At 46.6% G+C, this 20,753-nt stretch overlaps 1 long non-coding RNA gene across 1 annotated transcript; it reads left to right on the top strand.

Moving 5' to 3' along the window:
- Nucleotides 1–11,287: 11,287 nt before the first annotated feature.
- On the top strand, nt 11,288–19,379 carry LOC116958951. Its single transcript, XR_004405562.2, has 2 exons — nt 11,288–13,576; nt 15,922–19,379. It is a non-coding gene; the product is annotated as an uncharacterized LOC116958951 (long non-coding RNA).
- The last annotated feature ends 1,374 nt before the right edge of the window (nt 19,380–20,753 follow it).

The following is a 20,753-nucleotide window of genomic DNA, read 5'->3' as shown; positions in this document are numbered from 1 at the left end:
AGGTATGGACAGCTACAAAGCGTTTTCCACCTGCAGCTCTCAAAGTGCCTCAGCAAAACAGCTCCCCCACCTTTCCCATTTCACTGGATGGAAAAACTGATGCCTAGAGCCGAGCAGCAGTTTGGGCATAGATCCAGCCTCCAGTGCCCTAGGCTGGCTCCAGCCTCCATCTGACTACTCTGATGTTCAAGGCAGCCAGTTTCAAGGGAAAGGCAAAGGTCTCTAGGGAAACATCCTCTTCAGCTGTGGTACATAGAAGTTGGCTGTGCCCTGGAGCAAGTGGGCTTAGAGCACTTCAGAAACTCTGGTTCTTCCTTAGTCTGTGCTACAGTGATTCCTTTATCACATATTCTCAGTTACAGTACTAGAGGATGTTCCCTCTGAATAGTGTTGACTTGCCATGGCAGTGACTTGCACAGGCCACTGTGTGGCCAAAAAATATTTCTTTTGAGAGTCCAGAAAGCAAGTATAGGTCCAGGGCATCTTTTTCCAGCATCCACTCAGGCAGCTGAGGGCTGTGAGAGGGAAAGAGACAGAAGTGCTAAGGGGTGGGGATGAAAATCAAAGGAAAGTGAGGAGGTGGTGTGCCATTAAAGGACAAGCAGGATCAGCTTGGAGAAAAAGGACTGTGAGAGTAATTATGTAGAGTACTCCAAGAAGATGTAATTAGGACGAGCAGGACTGAGCAAGTCAAAGCACATTCCTGGATGGCTGGCAGGAGGTGAGATATCCCTGGAGGTGAGAGGGACCATACTGAGCTCCCAGGTCTAACAACATACCCTGGCTGCTCGCCAACCACACCCCGCTCCTGTCCCTGTGCCCCTGAAAGGAAAGCCTGACTCCCACGTGGAGCGGCAGATACAGCATTCCCCAGCATGGCCCTTTGGGGACCAGGAGCCCAGACCACACGTTACTGCTCATCCTGCACATGGCCATCATCCTTCAGAGAGCCTTGCTCGGGCCACCACAGGCAAGCTCGGGGTCACAGAGAGTAAAAGTCACATGCATCAATGCAGGTGGCTCTGCAAATGGGCCTCTCTCCAGCTACCATGAGGGCTCAACCTCTCAAGGGGGAAATGTGCTTGATCCCTACAGACCATGAAGGTTTGAGGCGTGACCAAAAAAAAAAGGGAAGAAAAAAGGCAGAGATATCCTTCTGTACTGGCCAGAAGGATTAGGATCTGGAGGGGGAAAGAGGTATGAGTTTGAGAGGTGTGTGAATCTCAGTAGACCAGATGATGAGGCAGATAAAGCAGGAAGATGGCTCAGCAGCACTGTATAAATTACTACCTTGGGTCTTTGGCAGACCTGAAGAACCCAAGAAAAATCTACATGGGAGCTGCTTAACTGGGTCAGCTGTTGCATCAGAGACATATATTTTTTTTCCCTTTCAGGCTACCTGTGCTCCCCTCAATACTATTATTATTATCAGGAATATTTGGAAACAAAACCACATTTCAAACTGAACAAAATCAACCTTTTTATTAACAAAACTGCTCATTGACATGCTTTGATCATTTTTAGCTGAAAACATCCACGAGCTCTGCAGGAGCTATAAATAGCTCCAGCCAACTTACAACTGGGTATCTTTCACCCAAGCAATTTTGCTCGGCTCTAGTACAGAGAGACTGATTGGTTTGGAGTCCCTTTTGTAACACAGGCAGGAGGAGGTTTAGCTGATGGTTTTACAGAATTCTCTGATCTTTTTCATCTCTAATTTGCTACGCCGTCTAATGACCATGCAGCGGCATATGTAGCTCTGAATTACCCTGTAATTTGTCCCTCCAGTGAGCCAGCTCACTGTTTCACAGCCGGCAGATGGTGCTCCCGGCTCAGCCTGCAGCGGGGCTGGGGCTCAGCGCTGCTGCTGAAGAGCATCCTTGGATCACAGGCCTGCAGGGAAATGCTCCTATGCTGGGCATTGCCACGTCCAGCACGGACAACAGGCTCTGAAGAGGATCTGGGCTTAAAAATCTCCTCTGATCCTCCCCTCTTCTCCAGACCAGGCACCCTGAGGCCTCAGCATGGATTAAGTCCAGTGATGATCTTGAATGGTTCAGTGTTCACAGCAGTGGTGCAGAGCTGCTGGCAGCTGTGCCCAGGGGTGGAGAGCAGCAGCACCCCAACGTAAGTTCTGCCACAGCGTGCCGTGGGGCAGCTGCCACTTGTGTGCTGCAGCACACTTCCCCGTGGGCCAGCTGCTGTGGCAGCCAGTGAGTCTTCTACTGACACCTGGCCTTAGCTTGGGAAGGATCAGGTGCTCATCAAACCCTCAGCATGGAGATGGATGTAAAGCCATCAGCCATATGCACAGAAGATCTGGATCCACACTTTTTCACTGGTGTGCCCCCTAACAGGTCCGAGGACAAATCCCAAAGTTGGGGACCTGCAGCTCTGGCTCAGCTCTTTGCCCTAAAACAGCGGTAAAAATGGCACTGGCGTAAGTCCAGTGAGGTCCTTCCTCTTTGCCTACGGATGACTAACATGACTAACCCTCGGCATTTACCCGGAATGAGTCAGGCCTGTAAAATCATGAGACTGGTTTGAAAATAATACACAGTGGAAGCTATTTGTGTCCAAGCCTTTAAGGTACTCTTGGGGCTTGTTTCCTCTGGAATCGGCAGGGCTGGGAACACGCTGTTCTCTCGCATGAAATGCAAGCTGAGAGTTGGGCTGCAGGAAATCAGGCTTTCCGATCAACACCAAATGTCAAGAGGCTTGCCATAAAGCACAGGAGGTATCAAGGCTGAGAAGGCACATAGGACCTCTCTGCATTGCCCAAAACTTGCTGAGTGTGGGTCCTGGCTGTTTACCTGAGAGATCTCATGTGATCAGTGTTTGTACATTAAAATACTGGATCTTTTTTGCTCTGTCCTTGGCCAAGAACTTCGCTTGGCCTTCAGTGTGTTACTTGTTGCTACTCTTCACCTTGTGAGTGGCTGCATTTCAATGGTGAGCATCAGATCAGCCCATGGGGTGCTGTGGCCCCCAGAGAACTATAAGGAAAGCTGAATCATTTCCCAGTAAAACCCAGGGCTCAGGATCTGACTCCATCTCCATAATTCCCCAGTGTCATCACATTGAGTAGGACCATCTCTTCTGTCAAAATAGTCAGTCAGTCCCAATAAATGGTGATGACGAAGAGCTTGGAGGCTGAATCAGGCAGCCAAGATGAAGAAACAGCTCCAAGATGGTCAGGATAAACTGGTACCACAAAATCTATCACCAATGCTCTGTAAATTCCATTGCTGACAGAGCCAGAATCCAGCCTCCTGTCAAAATCTTAAGCATGAGACACTTCTATCGATAGTTGTTGGAAAAACGTTGCAGACATGCTGCTGTTGGACAACCCTGACCTCTTTTATAAGTGTCCCAAGAAGCAGGTTGCAGCACTTTTGTTGGCCTGTTGGGGACAAGCCCCTTCGCTTTCATGCTGTCAGCCTGGATGAGGTTACACTGCTGATGGGGGCCACCACAGAGGTGCTTTATTGAAGCATAACACTATCTGAAGGAGGTGTTTCTTTTCCAGTCTAAAGGGAACAGACATTTTGGTTACAGGCTAAAGCATGGTATGTGGCCTGATCAAGATTTTCCGCTAAGCCCTAAAAAACAGAGACCCAGAGAGTGAAGGAAAGAGAAATATGGCTCGAAATAATAACCCTTTTCTGAGTGCCTCTGTTGAAGCACAGCTAGGAAAGAGGGCTTCATATGCTGGTCAGGTGTTGCTGAGCAGAGTCAATGCATGACGACAAAGTTTGTTCTGGCCTGTTATGTTCATTTGTCACAACTGATAGCAGTCACTCTTGCTTTGTATGAATGTTTTACAAAGTCATCCTTATCTAACCTCCATCACTGCAGCATCCCAGGACATGGTCTACTACAAGTTCTTGGTATACATTGACTAGAGGCTGGTAACTGAGGCATGGCACAGATAATGACTCATGCAGACTCAGGCAGCAAGATGATGTTTCGTATGATACATCTGAGCTGAAAACAGACCAGAGCATAGCCTGCTACTAGGGAGAGGAAGAGGGGGCTGAGGGTACTCCTATAACATGTCAGTGCTGAGAAGGGGGTATGTTACTGAAGAAGATGAAGGAACATCCTGGCTTCTGGCCAGAGGTTTCTGGGACTGAGACCCCAGTACACTGGGATGGAACCGCCTCAGGAGCAAAAGATAATCCTGTATAATGCCAGCTCTTCCCAAACATCAGAGTTTACATGGGGACCAGCATCTGGTCTCATAATGAAAATCAACAGTGATATTTGCACTGGTTTTACATTAACACATGCAAACTAAGAATGAGCCCTATGTTTAGAGGACAAAGTGTTCATTGCAACACCAAGAGAGAAGACAGAAAAAAATCCCAACCACCACCACATTAGAAAAAACTAATGTTTATATTAATCCATCACTGGGCGGTATTTTCTGGAATGATATACTTTTGGTAGTTTTGTCCTTACCTGATGCCACTGTGCAAGATGTGCTAACTCCCAGACTTTCTATTGTCAGATTTCATCCCAGTACCTCTTTGGAGGTAGAGTCCCACCCTTCCCCTCAGTTTTCAGAAAGATGGCGAAGTGATTGAGACCTCATGCCATCAGGGTGACAAAAGAGGAATATGTAGCGCAGTGACACTGAAGGCACCAACTTTGGATGCAGTTCCCCTGCAGTTCCCTCTCTGGCTCAGGGATGGCGTTGCTGCATCAGCTCTTACTTTAGCTAATAATGCACACTCTTGTGTGCATTCGCTCTGTGAAGGGCTTTTTTTTTATTAGCACAGGGTGTGCTGATAGATGATTGCATATGACAGGAGTCATTCTTACAGCCACAGTCCGCCTGCTGTTGCTACGTCTGAAGCCTTGCATGCAGTTGCTGCAACAGCCCGTACCCGCCCATGGTTTGTAACCAGAGGAAGAACAGAATGTCCTCGGGAATTAAGTTTGGCTTGTTTCTGGAAAGCTTTTTATTATGAGTATTTACAGACTGCATCAGTCATTGGTAGGTGGTGATGATAAAAGGAGATAGCAGATCCTGCTCAGGGCAAATAGGCTTCTAATTCCAGCTCAGCCTTTGACCATGGATAAATTATTTCTCTTTCACATACCTCAGTCTTCCTCCTCATTCAAGTGTCTACTTAGACTGTAAGATTTTGGAGACGGTGGGTATCCCCCAGGATGGGTTTGTACAGCACCCAGCACACCGGAGATGTCGATGGCAGCCTTCACTCATCTTAATAGAAGCATCAAAGTCCTTATATGAACTAATTTACCTGAACAATCCTTTGGCCATATTGACTCCAGATCACATGTGTGATAAGAAGTGATGGAGGAAAGTGTGTGTGTGTGTATAAAACCACTTTCTGGGTTTGGAGTGACTGAAGGTGTAACATCTGGGTTGTGAGTGGAGGTGATTGCCCTCCTAGTGGCAGTACTACACCTCAGTAACCCTGTGTACACCACCTCCACTGCCTGATAGAAGCTTTCTTCTGTGAGGGAAAAAGAAGTTAACTCCTGGTTTTGGATCCTGAAGTGCAATTTTGTAGCAATTGTGGTGACTCTCTGCAGAGATCAACTGCCTAGAGAGCACTGGCACCGAAGAATGAACAGGTACCTTCATTACAAAGGGATACTCTTGACCTGTCTGAAGAGGGAGCAAAAATGAAAGGTTTGAGGAGACTGGACCCTTCAGTCCCTTTTCCATTTTTAACCATCCACTAGACATGCCACGGGAGGTAGGAGGTATAAGTTCATAAGGGAAACTCCCTTTTGACTAAAAGAAGCCTGACAAAGGGCATATTTAAACAGGAGGTTTTGTCCTTTTTTCATAAATAATGTGAGGACCATTAATACTGTTACACTTGTCATTAAGAGAGTGAACTTCACATCTTGCATGTCAGAAGAGCAGACCTCACTGTGCACCTCACCTCCAGTGGTATGTCTTCTAGCTTTGCTGGGCTGCAAGAAGCAAATCTGTGTGCAGTCTCCACCAGAGAGAGGCTATTTAATTAGCTTACTACCTCTCTTGATCAAGACATCAGTCAGTCATCCAAAAAACCTGGTGCTGTTTTCCACTGTGCTTCCTCAGGCCAGTCTTGTCTTCTGCATCTCCTCTGCTCCAGCTTAGCAGACCCACATCAACACTGTGCAGGATCTTTCTGGCAACACTAGGCATCCTGAAGCAACAGTGAAGCTCTGTTCTTCATCTGCCAGCCAGTTTCTAATCCAAGCCTTGCTATTTTTATCCAGTTAGAATTTCTTCACTCCCTTAATAAATATATAATGTGGCACTCTATCAAATGTCTGGCCAAATGCAGAGCAGTTTGCAATCATTTCTGGCCCAGAAAACAACTGACTAATCAAATGGCATCTTGTTTGCTAAGTTGACTCCAACAGCAGTGTTGTCTCAGAGGAAATATCCACATATCATGACTCTGTCAGCACTTCCATCAAACTGGGGATCTGTTCCCCATCCCTTGCAAAGCAACTGCATTAATGATGTAGTAGAGGAGAATTTATCAGCATCTTATTGTGTCCACCATCTTCCCCATGCACTGAAGGAGCAAGTGCCCTACATGTCACAAGGAAGGTTGTAGGACCCCAAATAAAATCAATCAGTACTCTGAGATTTCTGCCCTCAGTGTCCCAACAAACAGGAACAGTGCCTGCTGCCATGTCTTCCCATGACCTCAGCCCCAGCGTGTCCTCCATGTAATACCTCTCAAGGAGAGCTGAGTGACTCTTCTGGTTTGGAATACCAGCAGACACTGCTGGGGCTTCATCTGAGCTGAATCAAAGCACACGCATTCAAAATGTGCTAAGCCCTATAAAAGCAGGGAGGAGGTGGTCCCGAATACGTTCTTTGTAGCATCAGCTAAATGATAATTTGGAGCTGTTGTCCCTTCCCCTTTGCTGGGTTATCTTGAGAAGACAAAAGCCAGAATTCTCACAGAACTTATGATTACTAGTGAGTTTCCAAGAGCAGAACTCAAAAATATCTAAGGAAAAAAAATCCAGTCATAAAATATTCTCTAATCCCAATTTCCTGAAAAATAAAGTCCCTGCCCTCTAAAAAACTGGGTGCCTCACAGTATCTTTGGCAGGATTTCCAAAATCACCTTCCAAATATGTAAACCTTGGGATGGATGTCCTCTATGCAAGGCTAAAATGGTGGATTATTCTCTTATGTTCATACAAATATGTTAATAAATTTATTTCAGGCATAGTTAGGGGCTCAGCCTATGCATTCTGGAGAGTTTGTACTGAAATTAGCAGAAGCTTATAACTCTTCTGCTGAGGAAAAGTGGACTGACTCCTTATGGGGAGATAGGTTGAAGCTCAGCTGTGCCTGCTCCCCCTTCCAGGTGGAGGGATTGGTAGGAGATGGAGGACAGCTGAACAGTGGGGCTTTCCTATAAAAGGAGCATGCTGGGAGAGGAGTTTCTGAAGGTAATTTGGGGATGGGGTGAGAGCATGTAGCTGATATTATGTGCTAGGGAAATGATGGGCTGCAGTAAAACTTTAGTGCTGGTTTAGAGATTAAGCATCAGAAATTCTGCTTGTGGTTCAGGCTGTTGTTTAAGGCTAGTAAAGCAGCTGTTAGGAAAAAAGGAGAAGTAGATGTATTTGGCAACTACTTATTACAACTGGTACTGTGTAGGGGAAGGGGAGCAAAGCAATGCATAGTCTACTCTCAGGAAAGAAAGAATTCTTTGTTGGGTGGGGAGTTATATTTTGCCCTTCTCCGTTGTTTCCATCTCTCTTCTGGGATTAGGTATACTCTGGCTAGTGTGAAAGAAAAGCTTTTAGGGTCTAACTTTGGGAACCTGAAGCAATCCTGAGGTGCCAGAGCCTGTTTTTCTGACAGTTTAGAGTCCCCTGCCTTTGAGGGAAGCAGTGCCTTTGTCTCTGGCCTTACATGTAATAAAGGCCTGTGAAACTCTCCTGATGATGATGTGGCAGTCTGACCTCCTATGTGATATTTCTCTGCTTGTTGCTGTGATATCATTAGGGTCTAGAAGTTTATGAATTAGTTCTGGGCACGTAGCTGCTATTTTGAGTGCCTTTGTGCCCTTTTCCAGAGATGTATAAGAGCTTTGTTTCTCAGGTCTCTGAATAACTTAATAGTTGATCTGTAGGCTCTCCCCTGTGCTAGAGCAGGTCATCTGCAGGGTCCCTTTGGCCAAGCCAGGAACAATTCTCAGCTGATGACCTCACAGATACTGGGGCGGAAGGGCAGAGCTCACGAAGCATCATCTGAGGAGCTGGAGGCTGAGGCCACCCTTTGGTGAAGTCTGTCCCTGAGCTGCTCCCTTGGCTGGGTGATTTCAGCCTTAGCGGGTGTTTGTGTGCTGGCAGTGCCTCATCAGGTCATTTCACTTAAGTAACCCCTTGCTCCTCCCATGCCGGAGCATGTGGGGTGTGCATCAGTCAGCTGTTTTCCTCATCGCCTGGCACCGGTCTTATCACTCATGAAGTTTACTGTTCTTGGGTTTCTGTGGTCAGCCAAAGATTCAGCAACTTTCTGGTGCTTGCAGACAAACAGAAAATCTAGCACTTTTGTTAGTGTGACCATGTCCCTGGGGTGGTTGGCAGGATGCCCTGTCTGAGGGAAAATGACAGATGTTTGATCTTCAGTGTCCACGGAGAATCTTACTAGATCTAAACAGCTATCATATCTCCTCTGATATCTGAAAAGCAGATATCTTAGACGAAAGGCTTCCAGTGGCTACATCATCTGCTGTTTCATCACTAAGCAAATAAACTCATTGCAAATCTTTATATTACTTAATAATGTCAAATTTTTAAAAGCATTTTGATCTGAAATTGACTTTTTTTTTTTCCTCTATCTGCAAAAACATCTTAGGCAAGAATGCAGATCAAACAGGCCTTAAGATGGTTCAAAACCAACTGATTTCCCAAGCCTCTGGCCATCTAGGACAGGTCCTTTTACTCTTTTAATGGGTGCAGCTGTATCACCCAAGCTATGGCAGGGGTGTGTGGCATAAGGCTCAGTGAGGTGGGGATTAATCCCTGTGAAGAAGGAACATGGCCAAGGGCCATGGGATCTGAGAAATAAAGCTCTCCTATGTCCCTGGAAGAGGGCACGAAGGCACTTAAAATAGCAGTTACATCCCCATAAGGGCACGGCTGAGGTTGCTCAGTCAGTCAGTGGCAGAGTAGGAATGAGCATCCGAACTTCTTGAGCTCCAGTCCAGTTCATGTTTCATGCACCAGGTGGAAAAAAAAAAAAAAAAATATCCTCATGAGACTGACAGATGGAAAGGGGATTTGGGAATTTCTACCCTGTTGGTGGAGGAGCTGGTGTGTTCACCTTGTTGCATATAGGCCCAGACAGGAGACACTTCTCTGAGGGGAGGGAGTGGATGACACTAGGATTTAACTTGTGTAGGTGTATTGTTTAATTACTTCATACAGGTTCCCTCACCCACTCCATCTGCACTGTAATTAATTTAATTCCTAAAGTGATGAGATTTAATCTTAAGGTTCTTGCTGGCTCCTTTCCAGCAAGTCTGGTGATACAGCTCTGGAGAACTCTCACTTCATACCCTATGGCTTTCTAAATATCACCCAGCCAGACAGAGGTGGCATCTGCTTGGGTTGCTGGAAGCAGTGGTTTGGAAGCTTTAGAGGACACTGGATCTATACCATCAGCTACCCTGCTTGCTGATGAACAGGGGCAGGTAGAGGGAGAGGCATATTGCTTTCTGAAGCAGGAAGACTTCTGCTTGAAGAGTGGAGATTTGACAATGCTTTGGCATGGGTAGAGAGGATTGGAAAGGAGTCCCTTTAGCTTTACAGCTGCTGACATCCCACAGGCTTTCCTTAAAATATGAGGTAGATGTCAAGTGTCAAAGCTAAGCAAAGTTTTCAGGACTGTCTCAGCAGGATTGACATCACCTGTGTTTCACACAGATGAAAGAGATAAGAGGAAAAAAAGGAAAGCAAGCTTTGAGAACTTTGAGTGAGTAAAAATTCATGACTAATATCATTAAAGCAGAGCTGAACCAGCTCACTTTCCCCCTGTTCTTCGATCACACCCAATTCGGCTTCTTTTACTTGGGCAGTATGTGGGCTCAGGAGGTCCCACAGGTTAGGAGACTTTCTTTTGCCCTCAGAATGAGGTGTTGGGCACAAAAGTGAAGCACTTAGTTGTCTGCCTGAGCAGGCAGGTGACAGTGGGAAGTCAGCTGCTGTTTGCAAATGTTTGCTGACCACAGCTCACTGGGGGTGCCAGATCCAGCTGCCTGAACCCAGAAAGTTCTCAAAGCCAGGATCTCATCAGTGATGACAATGGTGAGGGGGGGGAAAACACTGGAAAAACTCTGCTCCAGGACTTAATAAATCATGATGTTACTGATATCAGTGTGCTGGGATTGAAGGAGTTACTGGAGACAACAGGAAATATGCTCACCAAGCAGAAAGTTTTGCTTGAGTGGCGTTTCAGCTAGGCGTGTGTTAACACCATGCTTATGTACTCATACTCACAGAGGTCAAGTGTGCATGTGAAATTTCAGTGATCACTCCAGTGATCATTCTGGAACACCACCAGAAAATCTGGAAGGAAGTTGTACCTGTCAAAGCCTTTGTTTCTTTAGTTTAATCATGTCAATCATGTTTTGGATAGATGGTTTTGAAAATATAACCCAGTGTCAAGAGGCTGCATTTGATTCTCAGCTTTGCCATGAATGCTTTGGGCTGCCTCTTGCGTGGCAGCTCTGTGCCTGCATCTCCATATGGGGGGTTTTCTGTCTCGGGCTATAAACTCTCTGGGGTAGGAGCTGCAAGACTGTGTGATCTGGCTGAAGCCTTTCAGCATTTACATAGAATGAGTGCTTCACAGAGGATGAGGCTGTTGGTAGTTATTAAAAATAAAGGTCCAGATATAATCTGACTGTTCTTCTATAGGTCTCTAAGTATCTGCTGCTGGCTGTGGTTAATCAGAGGATGCTTTTGGCCTGACTCAATAAAGCTCGTTTTGTTGCAATAGTTATTCAAACAACCTCACATTCTTTTTATAGATGGAGAAATCTGTCTGTTCCTTAAGTGGAGGTACAGACTTGACAGCCCTGGAGAGATGGGAATGCAGGTTACCTGGAGGCAGATTGAGGGGGAGGTTTACACGATAAAAGCGGTGGGTCTCATTTTTTGCAGCAGTGTGACTTGCAACACTGGTTGTTTTTCTGCATTAGAAGTGCTGAGTCTGCATAGTTTCTCTGGACATCAGTGATCGGTGGCAGCCATGAGGCATCAGCTATGGAGGTGCTTTAGAAAAATAGCAGACTCGAGCAACAACCCATGTCTGCAGAGTGATGAAGTGGCAGAGTTGGGTCTGACAGTCCATGGTCCCCAGCTGTTCACTGAAGCACGCAGAGAAGACAATGTGTGGGTGATGAAGCAGACTGGTTAGCTGGTTTTTACATGGGACCTTCTCCCTTTGAACAGATCTTGCCCTTACAAATGGGCACGTGATTCCTTTCAAGTCCCTCCGCAGGGATATATCTGACTGAATTTCCTATAGCACATTTCAGAAGGAAGATATTTCCCACAGCCACCAATTCCCTCTGTCAAGCAGTGGCAAGGATTTCACTGGGATTTCAACAGACTATTTCATGGCTAGTGGTTTGTTTGGTCAAAAAAAGCTGTCCTGTGCTAACACTGACTGTCCTAGCTGAGCCTGCAGGTCCCACCGTGAAGAGGTATGAGTGTCACACTGTCTTTAGCATATTTCTCCCAAACAGGTGGTGCAAATTCCTTTTTCTTTCATAGAGGATAGTGTTAGGGGAAAACACAGATTACAACCTCTATTCCTTAAAATGTCTTTTATTCATTATCTGCTGTTGTTAATAGAATCAAGCTGTTATTAGTAATAGCAGGTAACTATTCACATAACACACCGCTCATTCATGTTCACTTATTAGCTGAAGGAACTGTTGGGAGGCCAACCCCAATGTGCACACTCAGAAACAGAAGGTCATCCTGATGCACCACTGGCTTCTAGGTAGGTCTTTAAAAATTCCTTCAGAGAGCACTTTGTTTTACCAGCTGTATACATAACTCTGTATTCTTCACCTGCATATAGCAGCCACTGCCCTCCTGGGTGTGATCCAAGTTATACAACCTGTTGTAGATGTTGATGTGTGCTGGCAGCCTTGTACAGCCCTAGACTGGTGGCCTAAGTTTATCCATTCATGAGAATTCATCAGGATTACTTGTCTTCAAAGCTTATTGGTCTTTGGGAACTTTCACATAGTATCTTCTTAGCATATATCCTTCTTGTCTTTGGGCTGTGATGTTTTCTGGCAACTATTTCTCCATCTCGATCTATAGAAGCACATAGAACTTAAACACACAAGCTTGTATAATGGGTGCTTCCATGATACCAAGAGGGTGCTTATGATAGCGCTTTACTGGGGTGGTGGAAGACATATGTCCTTGGCAGAGTATGTGATATTGTGGCATGAGGTGGGCTCAAATTCATAGGGAATAAGCTGGCTGGATCAGTACGTGGTCACACCGACACCATCAACTTTACATGGATGGAGTCAACATTTACGTACTCCCACTGATCTAAGAGCCTATACGTGACACGGAGAAAGGCTCCCTGCCACAGCTCTCCTTTGTGTTTTGCAGACTGTTTGGGGTGTGCCCCTCCTCTGCTATTCCCTGAATCTCTCTATCCATAGAGATGTAATTCTCTTCCCATTTTAAAGTGTGTGCTTGGGTTTGTGACCAACTGTATGACCAATCTTCCTGTCTCCCCTTTTGATCAAAACTATTCAGTTATACCCTTTAGAGATATATAAACATGTAACAAGTTCAGGTAGACCAATTCTGGTTCCTGATTTTGAAGAGTATCCATGGACTTTTGTCCTGTCTCAGCATTTCTGTCTTCAGGACATTCCTTCTACCATGTTATGGACTTGCATCTGGACATATTGAGGTTTTTCCTGGTGGTCCAGCTGTCTTATATATGGAGCAATGACCTCCTCCAATGATAGCTGTGTTGCAATGCCCAGCCTGACTGCTGGTGAAGAACAGAGTTCCTTGCAGACTCTAGAAGAGTTAAGAGGAACACTGTAACTGTGTGGCACCCCGCAGCTAGAAAATTACACCTCTGCCCTATATGGGAACGTAGCAGGGCGGGATGGCTCAAGTTTTCAAACCAGGAGAGCGCTCTCTGGGATCTTAGCCATATGGCATGCTGTGCTGGTTACTGTTGAATAGGTTCGCTTGGGGCTTTCCTATACATGTGGTTAATGAGAAAGTCTACTCCTTCAGCAGGTCTCAATTAGTCTGGCTCCTTTGTGAGCAGCACTGGCTCAGTCTGCTAGCTTCATTGATGGTTTTGGTTGGCTTTCCCTGGTTTCGCTCAGCCGAGTCTTGGTCTGCTGCTGCTCAAAGAGGAAATACCTTTGCTGGCTGCACAGCAAGGGTCTCCAAAGAAGTCTGGGCTGTAGTTGGTGTGTAACTAGCAAGCCTGAATTTAGTGCCAGACAGAAAGCCTGGAGAAAGGAGTGTTTACCATCTTGGATGCCCACACTGGAGGAAACAGGTGAGTGCTCTGAAACTCTTCTTACTTCCAGCCCTGCATTTTCCCCTCCATGGAGTCTGACCCTCCAAAGAGATCCCTGTCCTGAGCAGCCAAAGTGGCTGGTAATAAGGGTTGGGTAAAGGGACACTGTAATAGAGAATTCAGTGGGCTTCTGTTCACCATTACATAGGCCCTTCCCTACTTCAGAATCCCTCAGGTCCTTGTTCCCCATCTTGCCAGGAAGGCCGACTTTCAGTGTGACCGGGGCAGGCAGTGGGGAGAGGACCCAGTTGGTCCGATCTGCCAGCAGCCCGACGTTCTGACCCTTGTCATGGTCAGCTGTGGGGGAACCAGGAGGCACAGGGGGGGATCTGACTAGTGTAAGCAAGAAAACAGAATCAGCTTTTAAGAAAGAACCAGAATGGAGAAACACTCTGAATGAAAAATTTCAATTTTGGAGGGGAAAATTGAGAGGGTTTTGCTGCTGTGCTTGACAGCTAGCTGTGTAGCTATTACCTGTGATGGTGGAGGTGAGGTTGGCAGGTGTGTAGGTTAGCATACATTGCACATCTTTACATTGCTGGCATTTTCTTTTAGGTTTCAAAAGCATTCAGAAGTCCCACTCAGAACTATAAATTTAAACCAGATGGTGGTTTGTGGTTTATATGATAAAAAGTATAAACCATTAGGAAAGTGTGAAAAGGCCATGCTGACATGTCAGTAAGGAAGAGTCACTAGCTATGGAGTTAAGTGTTTCACAAAGCCAGGTTTCTTACTCAGCTTATTACAGAACTGTTATTTGGGAAATCAGAGGCATGTGAAACCCTTATTGACAGACCGTGATCTGCATGGACTTTGCTGGGGGGCTGAAGGTGCCAAGCACCTTCTCTTTTTTTTATTTGTTTATGTCACTGGGATGGACACCCTGCCAGCCATGACAACTGTGACATTTGTTATCTGTCATGTCATTAACTGGAATTAGCTTTCACCCCCATTTCCCTGCTGGGTCAGTCAAACAGCTCTTCAACAGCCAGGTTATTTCTCAGCCTCTGCTGTCTGTTTCTTGGAGATGATACTCTCATAATCACTATCTTGCAGTAAGAACAATTTTGTATCAGTGTCCCCATATCCCCCAACACTAAGAGCTGCCCAACCCTGTCCTCTCAGCCACGGAAAAGCTATTTCCAAATACAGGAGGAAGGAAGCACTTTTTCAGTTGTTATAAATCTGAGCTTTTACTCAAGGTGCTTTATCTATGCCAGCTAATCTAGAGTGTCTCAGTATTTTTCACTGAGGATGGGAGGAATTATCTTTAAGGGGGTGGATTAGCTTTAAGCTAACTCACTTTCTAAGGTAGCATTGCTCTCTTTTACTGCTGCACTGGGGCCCCCTCATGACCAGGAATGGCTTCTTTTCTCCCCAGTAGCCTTTTACAGAAAGGAAGCAAGTGAATTCAATAGGCTAATGTGCACTGAAGTGGGGTTTGCATGAAAGATGCAACACTTGCTCCCAGCCTGACCTTCTAAATACTTACTATTTGATATGCCTTGAGCAGTCCTATGCATTTAAACATGGCAGTGAACAGCAATCACATTTTTAAGTATGTGTGTGGTACTACCCTTTGTGCTAGAGCTGATGATGTGAGGCCAGGAAAGCTATTTGTCCTACCTCTTGGAGACCAGAGAAAGTCAGAGGCCATTGACACTGATACCATACGCTATGCCCAGGCAAACATTTGGGTTAGAAATATCTGTATGTGCTGGCTGTATGGAAGGGAGGTGTATCTTCATTATGCAACTAAAGGGCAAAGAGACTGTCCTTAGCATGCACTGAGCTGAGTTCGCCGGTGCCCCAGCTCAGCAACTGTGCTGCTGGGCAGCAGACCAGGGCTGGGCAGGAGACAGAGAAGGGTTTCTCTGGATAAATGGAAATCTGTTACAGCACAACATGATACTGGGGCTGAACAAAAGTAACTCAGCAGGGCCGGGAAAATTCAGCTGAGCTGGTTACTGACAAAGACGTGTCAGGTAATTAGTGATCCTTGCAGTATGTCCTGTACCCGCTCAGGTAGAAGAAGGAGCTGACAGTAAACATGCTTCTAAGGAATGAAATGTGTCCAGTTCCCATGGCAGAAACATTTATTATTAGTCTGTGCTGTTCTGTTAGCTCAAGACATCCAGATGAGGATTTAGGCATAGAACAAACCAGACATTAGGAGAGCTGTACCTCAACCCATCAATCATTCAAAAGCATTAAGTATTTAAATGTGCAGTTAGATCTGATTTGAGTCTCTTGAGAGAAAAACCTGTGCACGGACCTCCTGGGAAAGGGCGTTTTAGTTTGTCATTCAGTGTCTCTCATTGCAGAGGAGTTTGGTTCTGGCAAGTGTTTCTGCAGCAGCAAAAGACAGGATGCTGTTCTGCTCTGGTTTTCCTCAAAGGCTGAGGGATGGCCTGAGAATCTGCCTTGTGAGCCTCACAGAAACAGGAACAGCTGAACTCTAATCAGAGCGGGTAAGACAGAAGGTTTCTACCATGGCCATTTGGGTTATAACTTCCCTAACCACACTCTGGCTTCCTTGTGCTAGATGTGGAATGTGAAGACTTTCCTCTACAGAACACAGCAGAAAAATTGAGAAGGAGGAAAGCAGCATCTGTGCCACTTTCTGGAGGATTAGAAGACCTGTCTGGTATCATGCAAGAAGCCAGCGGCAGAGTGGGAACCAAATAAATGCATTAATAGTGACTCAGACCCCAGGCTGGAACAGCCCAAGGGGTATAAAACTGCATCATCCTTCTGACCAGCTGAATTCCACTGAGGGGACATCTTGCCAGCAGAAAATGTGGTCATTGTAATTGAAACACTGCCTGAAACCAGAAATATCATCTTAGAGGAGAAAAACTATTCTGGCCATTTTGAAATGTTCTGGTTTGGTTATTTTCAAAATGAAATGTTTCTAGCTTTTGCTTGGAAAAGACTTTGCAGCTCCATTTGTGTGCAAAGATGATTATTTATGTATATGGTGATGGAAGGAGTCAAACCAAAAAGGAAGGAAGGAAAACACTGTTGAGGCTGAAAGAGAGAACTGCCTCATGAACAATCAACCAGATAAGACAGCTGGGAGAACGCAGCCTTTTGTCTGTCTTCAGATAAATCCCAAAAGACTGGGAAGTTTTTCCTTTGATTTCTCACCTTTCTGAATCCAAAGCTAGTATAATTATACAGATAATTTCTGTGGAACAAAAATTTCCATTTTTGATGCTCCTCTAGTACAACCGCTTATACTCTGCCTGCACATGACTCAGCCTAATTGGTGTTGGAGAGACTAGAGACAAAGAAAAATCTCATAAACACAGAAAATAAATCCCACACAGATATTAAAACAAAGCTAGTGCATTGTTAGTAGTGAATCTAAAGAGCCTTGATATTTCCTGAAAACTCCCATGTGGCTGCAATATCTTTCACAACATCACTCCCAGCATGTTATGTGGTCATTAGTCCGAAGAACATACTCATTCATTTATGAGTTTGAGATGGGCTTGTTAGTCAGGAGTGGCAAACTGAGTTATGAGCTTCATTCCCAAAAGATTCAATATTTATTGTGTGCCATCAGATATCTTGATAATTTGATGGCTGGACTTCTCAGAAACTTGGAGTATTAAAAACAAAGCCTGGGGGAAATGAACTGGAAGATCTGGTAGGAATGACATGGAGGAATAGGAGTACTGCCTCCAGAGCTAGGTGGGACCTGGTGCTGTGACTCCAGCCCTCTGTGTCCCCATGCTGTGGCAGGGGCCATCATGAGAGCAGAATTTAGAGCAGGGTAAGTACTGGCAACTACTCCTTGACCCACTGTACCTGCCTGACAATGGTGTGAGACTTCCAGAGGAAGGCTTCATACCAATGGACCACCCTGCTCCATGTCAAGTTCTCCATCAGTGACAACTAGAGAGGCTGTTTAGGGAGGGCCTGCAAGCCTGGGGGCTATTTGAGGTCTGATCCACCCAGATCTGTCTCCACAAACCTTTTGTGTTCATGTGTGTTAGAGGGCACATCTCCCCTTTTACCATCTGGCTATGGACCTTGTTTACTGTGAATCTCTCTGAACCCTCTGCAGACCAATTGATCCTGTTTGCTGCCATGACATCCTATGGGAACAATTTCCAGAAGTTTATCACCTCCTGAGTAGAAAAACAAAAGTGCTCTTCTCTGTCAAACACATCTAAAATTTTCCAGTTTCATGTTTCCAGCAATTCTTGGGGCATTTTGAACCTCCTTAGCTCTGAACAAGGAAGCCGAGTCACAGACGAGAGCCACCAAGATGCCTCAGCTGACATGTTTCTTGCTCTGAGCACTCAGAGCTTGCGCTTTCATCGGTCACTGCTGGAGAGTTGAAGGCTCTGCTTATTAAAATCCAGGTGTGGAACTCACTGTACCAAACTCGTAAATCTAAAAGACAGGCATCCAGCAACTAATCCAGGTGTCTGTATATAGAAGTTACAGAGGCACCACCAGCAGATGATTCATCCTTTTCTAAAACAGGTATCTGATTGCTGCTGTGAGTCACTGCGGGAACCGCCTTCCTGTCTCTCTTGACTCCAGAGGATGCTTATTTAACCAGAGTGGATTTCATACATAAGTTTAAAATTGCTGAAGTTAGTTGAAACCTGCCCTCACCATCTTCGACCTGTGAAAAGAGACACCTGAAGTCTAAGTCATCTTGGAAGAATTTTGGCTGAAGGGGGATAGTGGGCTGGTGAGTGCAGGGTAGCCTGATGCTCTGTCACCTGCTTGAGGTGGGAAAAACATCCTGACCTCAGTCACAGCCGTAGTCTTTCAGGGCTTTAAAATTAATTATCTTGGTTTTCTAACAATGTACTTCCCAGTGGTCAGCCATGAATGATGTATCTAAGCATTGTTTCTTTGGGATTCAGGGTCAGGCCCGATCTATTTTAGGTGATAAAATGGCAGTTAAATGCATGATACTTGGATCACCAGTGTTTAACTAGGCATCTGAAAAAGACAAGGAAGAAGAGCAATATTATGATTGTGTAAATCTCCTCCTGTTTCTGAATGTTAAAAATCACATAGCAGGTGCCACTAGAATTGGGTGATTAGCTTAGAAACCATTAATTTTATATATCTGCGTAAATGTGTCAGAATGTGAAACTTTTCTGTAGATGAAGGGACAAATATTTATGATCATTTTGCCAAAATGACAATTTCGCTTAGTCAGCTTATAAAGTGACTGAAGGTCACAGGCATTTTCAAAAGTGATAGGCATTTCTTCACTTTGAGTGCTAAAGACCAGGGTTTTTTAAAAAGCTATTTTAGGAGAACTGAAAAAAAAAAAAATGTAAAACAAGCAGATGTGTTTGTTACAAAGCCCAATTGGCATATAACAGCTGCCATCACTACAGTCTCCATTATGAAATACTATTTTTTCTGCAAAGTGCTCTATCTTTCCATCCAGTTTAAAAAGCAATAAAGGACATAGTTTTACACGTTGCTTTTTAGTTAAGAATTCCAAGTAAGTGAGGAGTTGATTGTTTTCATGTAATGACAATTCCAATATGCAGTTACAAAATTACCAGATTGTAACACAGCAAACATTTGTGTACGAAAATCAGACTTTTTTTTTTAAAGCCTCTATCCCAAATCTAACTCTGCTGCTTTATGATTAATACTTGTGTTTATATATATATATATACACATACACATATTTGAGTGTAACCACATGCATATGGTATTACAATTTTTTGTCTCCTGGATTTTTGTATACTGTCTTTTCAAAGTTAAAACGAGAGCTTATTTTTAAAGGAAAGCTGGCGTGCTCGTATTTCCCATGGCTCCAGCGTCTGATGCTTTATGAGAAAGTACTACCAGGGGCAGCAGCTGGAGGTGACCGTGCTGCGCTAGCGGGGGGCGACGCTCACTTGGGGCAGCAGGAGAGCCGCCAAGAGGCTGCTCCGACGGGAAGGGCAGTGGCTGCTTTCCTGGCATCCTGCTCCGTCCTTCCCCCTGGCAGCCCGCGAGAGGCAGGTGGAGGAGCCGCGGGGTGGGCGAAACCCCACGGGGCTCAGCAAAGCTGCACGGGGAGGGGGGGTGTGGGGGGAACGCGGAGACGGCTTCAGGGCCAGGTTTTCCCGCGGGGGAGGGGGGGAGCTGGCGTCACGGCGAGGCGTGGCGTGGGGTGGCGTGGCGTGGCGTGGGCCGGCGCGCTGCCGAGCCAGGCCGGGCGGGCGGCCCCGGCGGAGCTGCGGCGCGGGCGGCGGGGCGCGGATTGGGCCGGGCCGGATCAGACAAGGGCGGCGCGGCGGCGATTGGCCCTGCCGGGGTCAGGAGCTGAGGCTGTCGTCAACATACGGCCGCCACGCTCCGGCGGCCGTGGGTGACCGGCAGTAACCCTCAGGGAAACTCAGCCTACTTCGTTGTTGTTGCCTTTTTTTTTTCTTTTTTTTTTTTTCTCCCTCTCTTCCCTCTCCCTCCCCCTTTTTGTGCACCGTCAGCCGGTTGCGGCTCTGCCGTGGCGGGCGGCCCAGCCAATGGCCGGGGGGGGGTGTGCGTGGCAGGTCCCCGCTCGCCCTCGCCAGCCGAGCGAGGGGCACCGCAAGACGCGGCCTCTCGGGCCAAAGCCGCTTTTATGCCAGCGACTCCTTCGAGCCCGAGCAGGCGGGGCTCGGCTCCCTTATGTAACCCAGCACCGCGGGAGGTGGGAGGTTGCGGCGGGTTTGGCATCGCTAGCGTGGGGTACAGCCTGTGCGAACCCCGCTCTTTTGGAGTACGTGCCGGCTCCCACAGCCCTGCTGCTGGCCACGGCAGCCACGCACCGGAGCGCTGCCCACCGGGGCAGGGTGGCTGCCGGGCTCCCCAGGAGAAGGGGTCCCTCTGGGACAGCTTGGGCTGGGCATTAAGCAAGTGCCACCCACTCCGTCCCTCTGGCACGTGGTGCCATCTCCTCCACGTGCTCTCCTAAGACTTTGTTCTCTTCCCCCTCCGCCCCCCCTTCCCCCCGGCTCCCCAGGAGGTCCCCACAGCCTTCCTGGGGCCCTGGCCCCTCTTGAAGGGAGGGTCAGCAGCCGCTGCTGCTTTCTCGCTGTGGTGGAAGCCCACGGCTCGGCGCAGAGCCGGCATCCAGCCCTGCTGCTGGGCAACTCCCGGTGGGACCGCTGCCCTCCCTAGGGCACCCTCCCTGGTC

The sequence above is a fragment of the Tyto alba genome, unplaced genomic scaffold (genome assembly GCF_018691265.1).
Source record: "Tyto alba isolate M040663 unplaced genomic scaffold, T.alba_DEE_v4.0 Super-Scaffold_1, whole genome shotgun sequence".
NCBI lineage: Eukaryota > Metazoa > Chordata > Aves > Strigiformes > Tytonidae > Tyto > Tyto alba.
The sequence above is the reverse complement of the archived record's forward strand: the minus strand, read 5'-3'. Positions and strand labels throughout refer to the sequence as shown.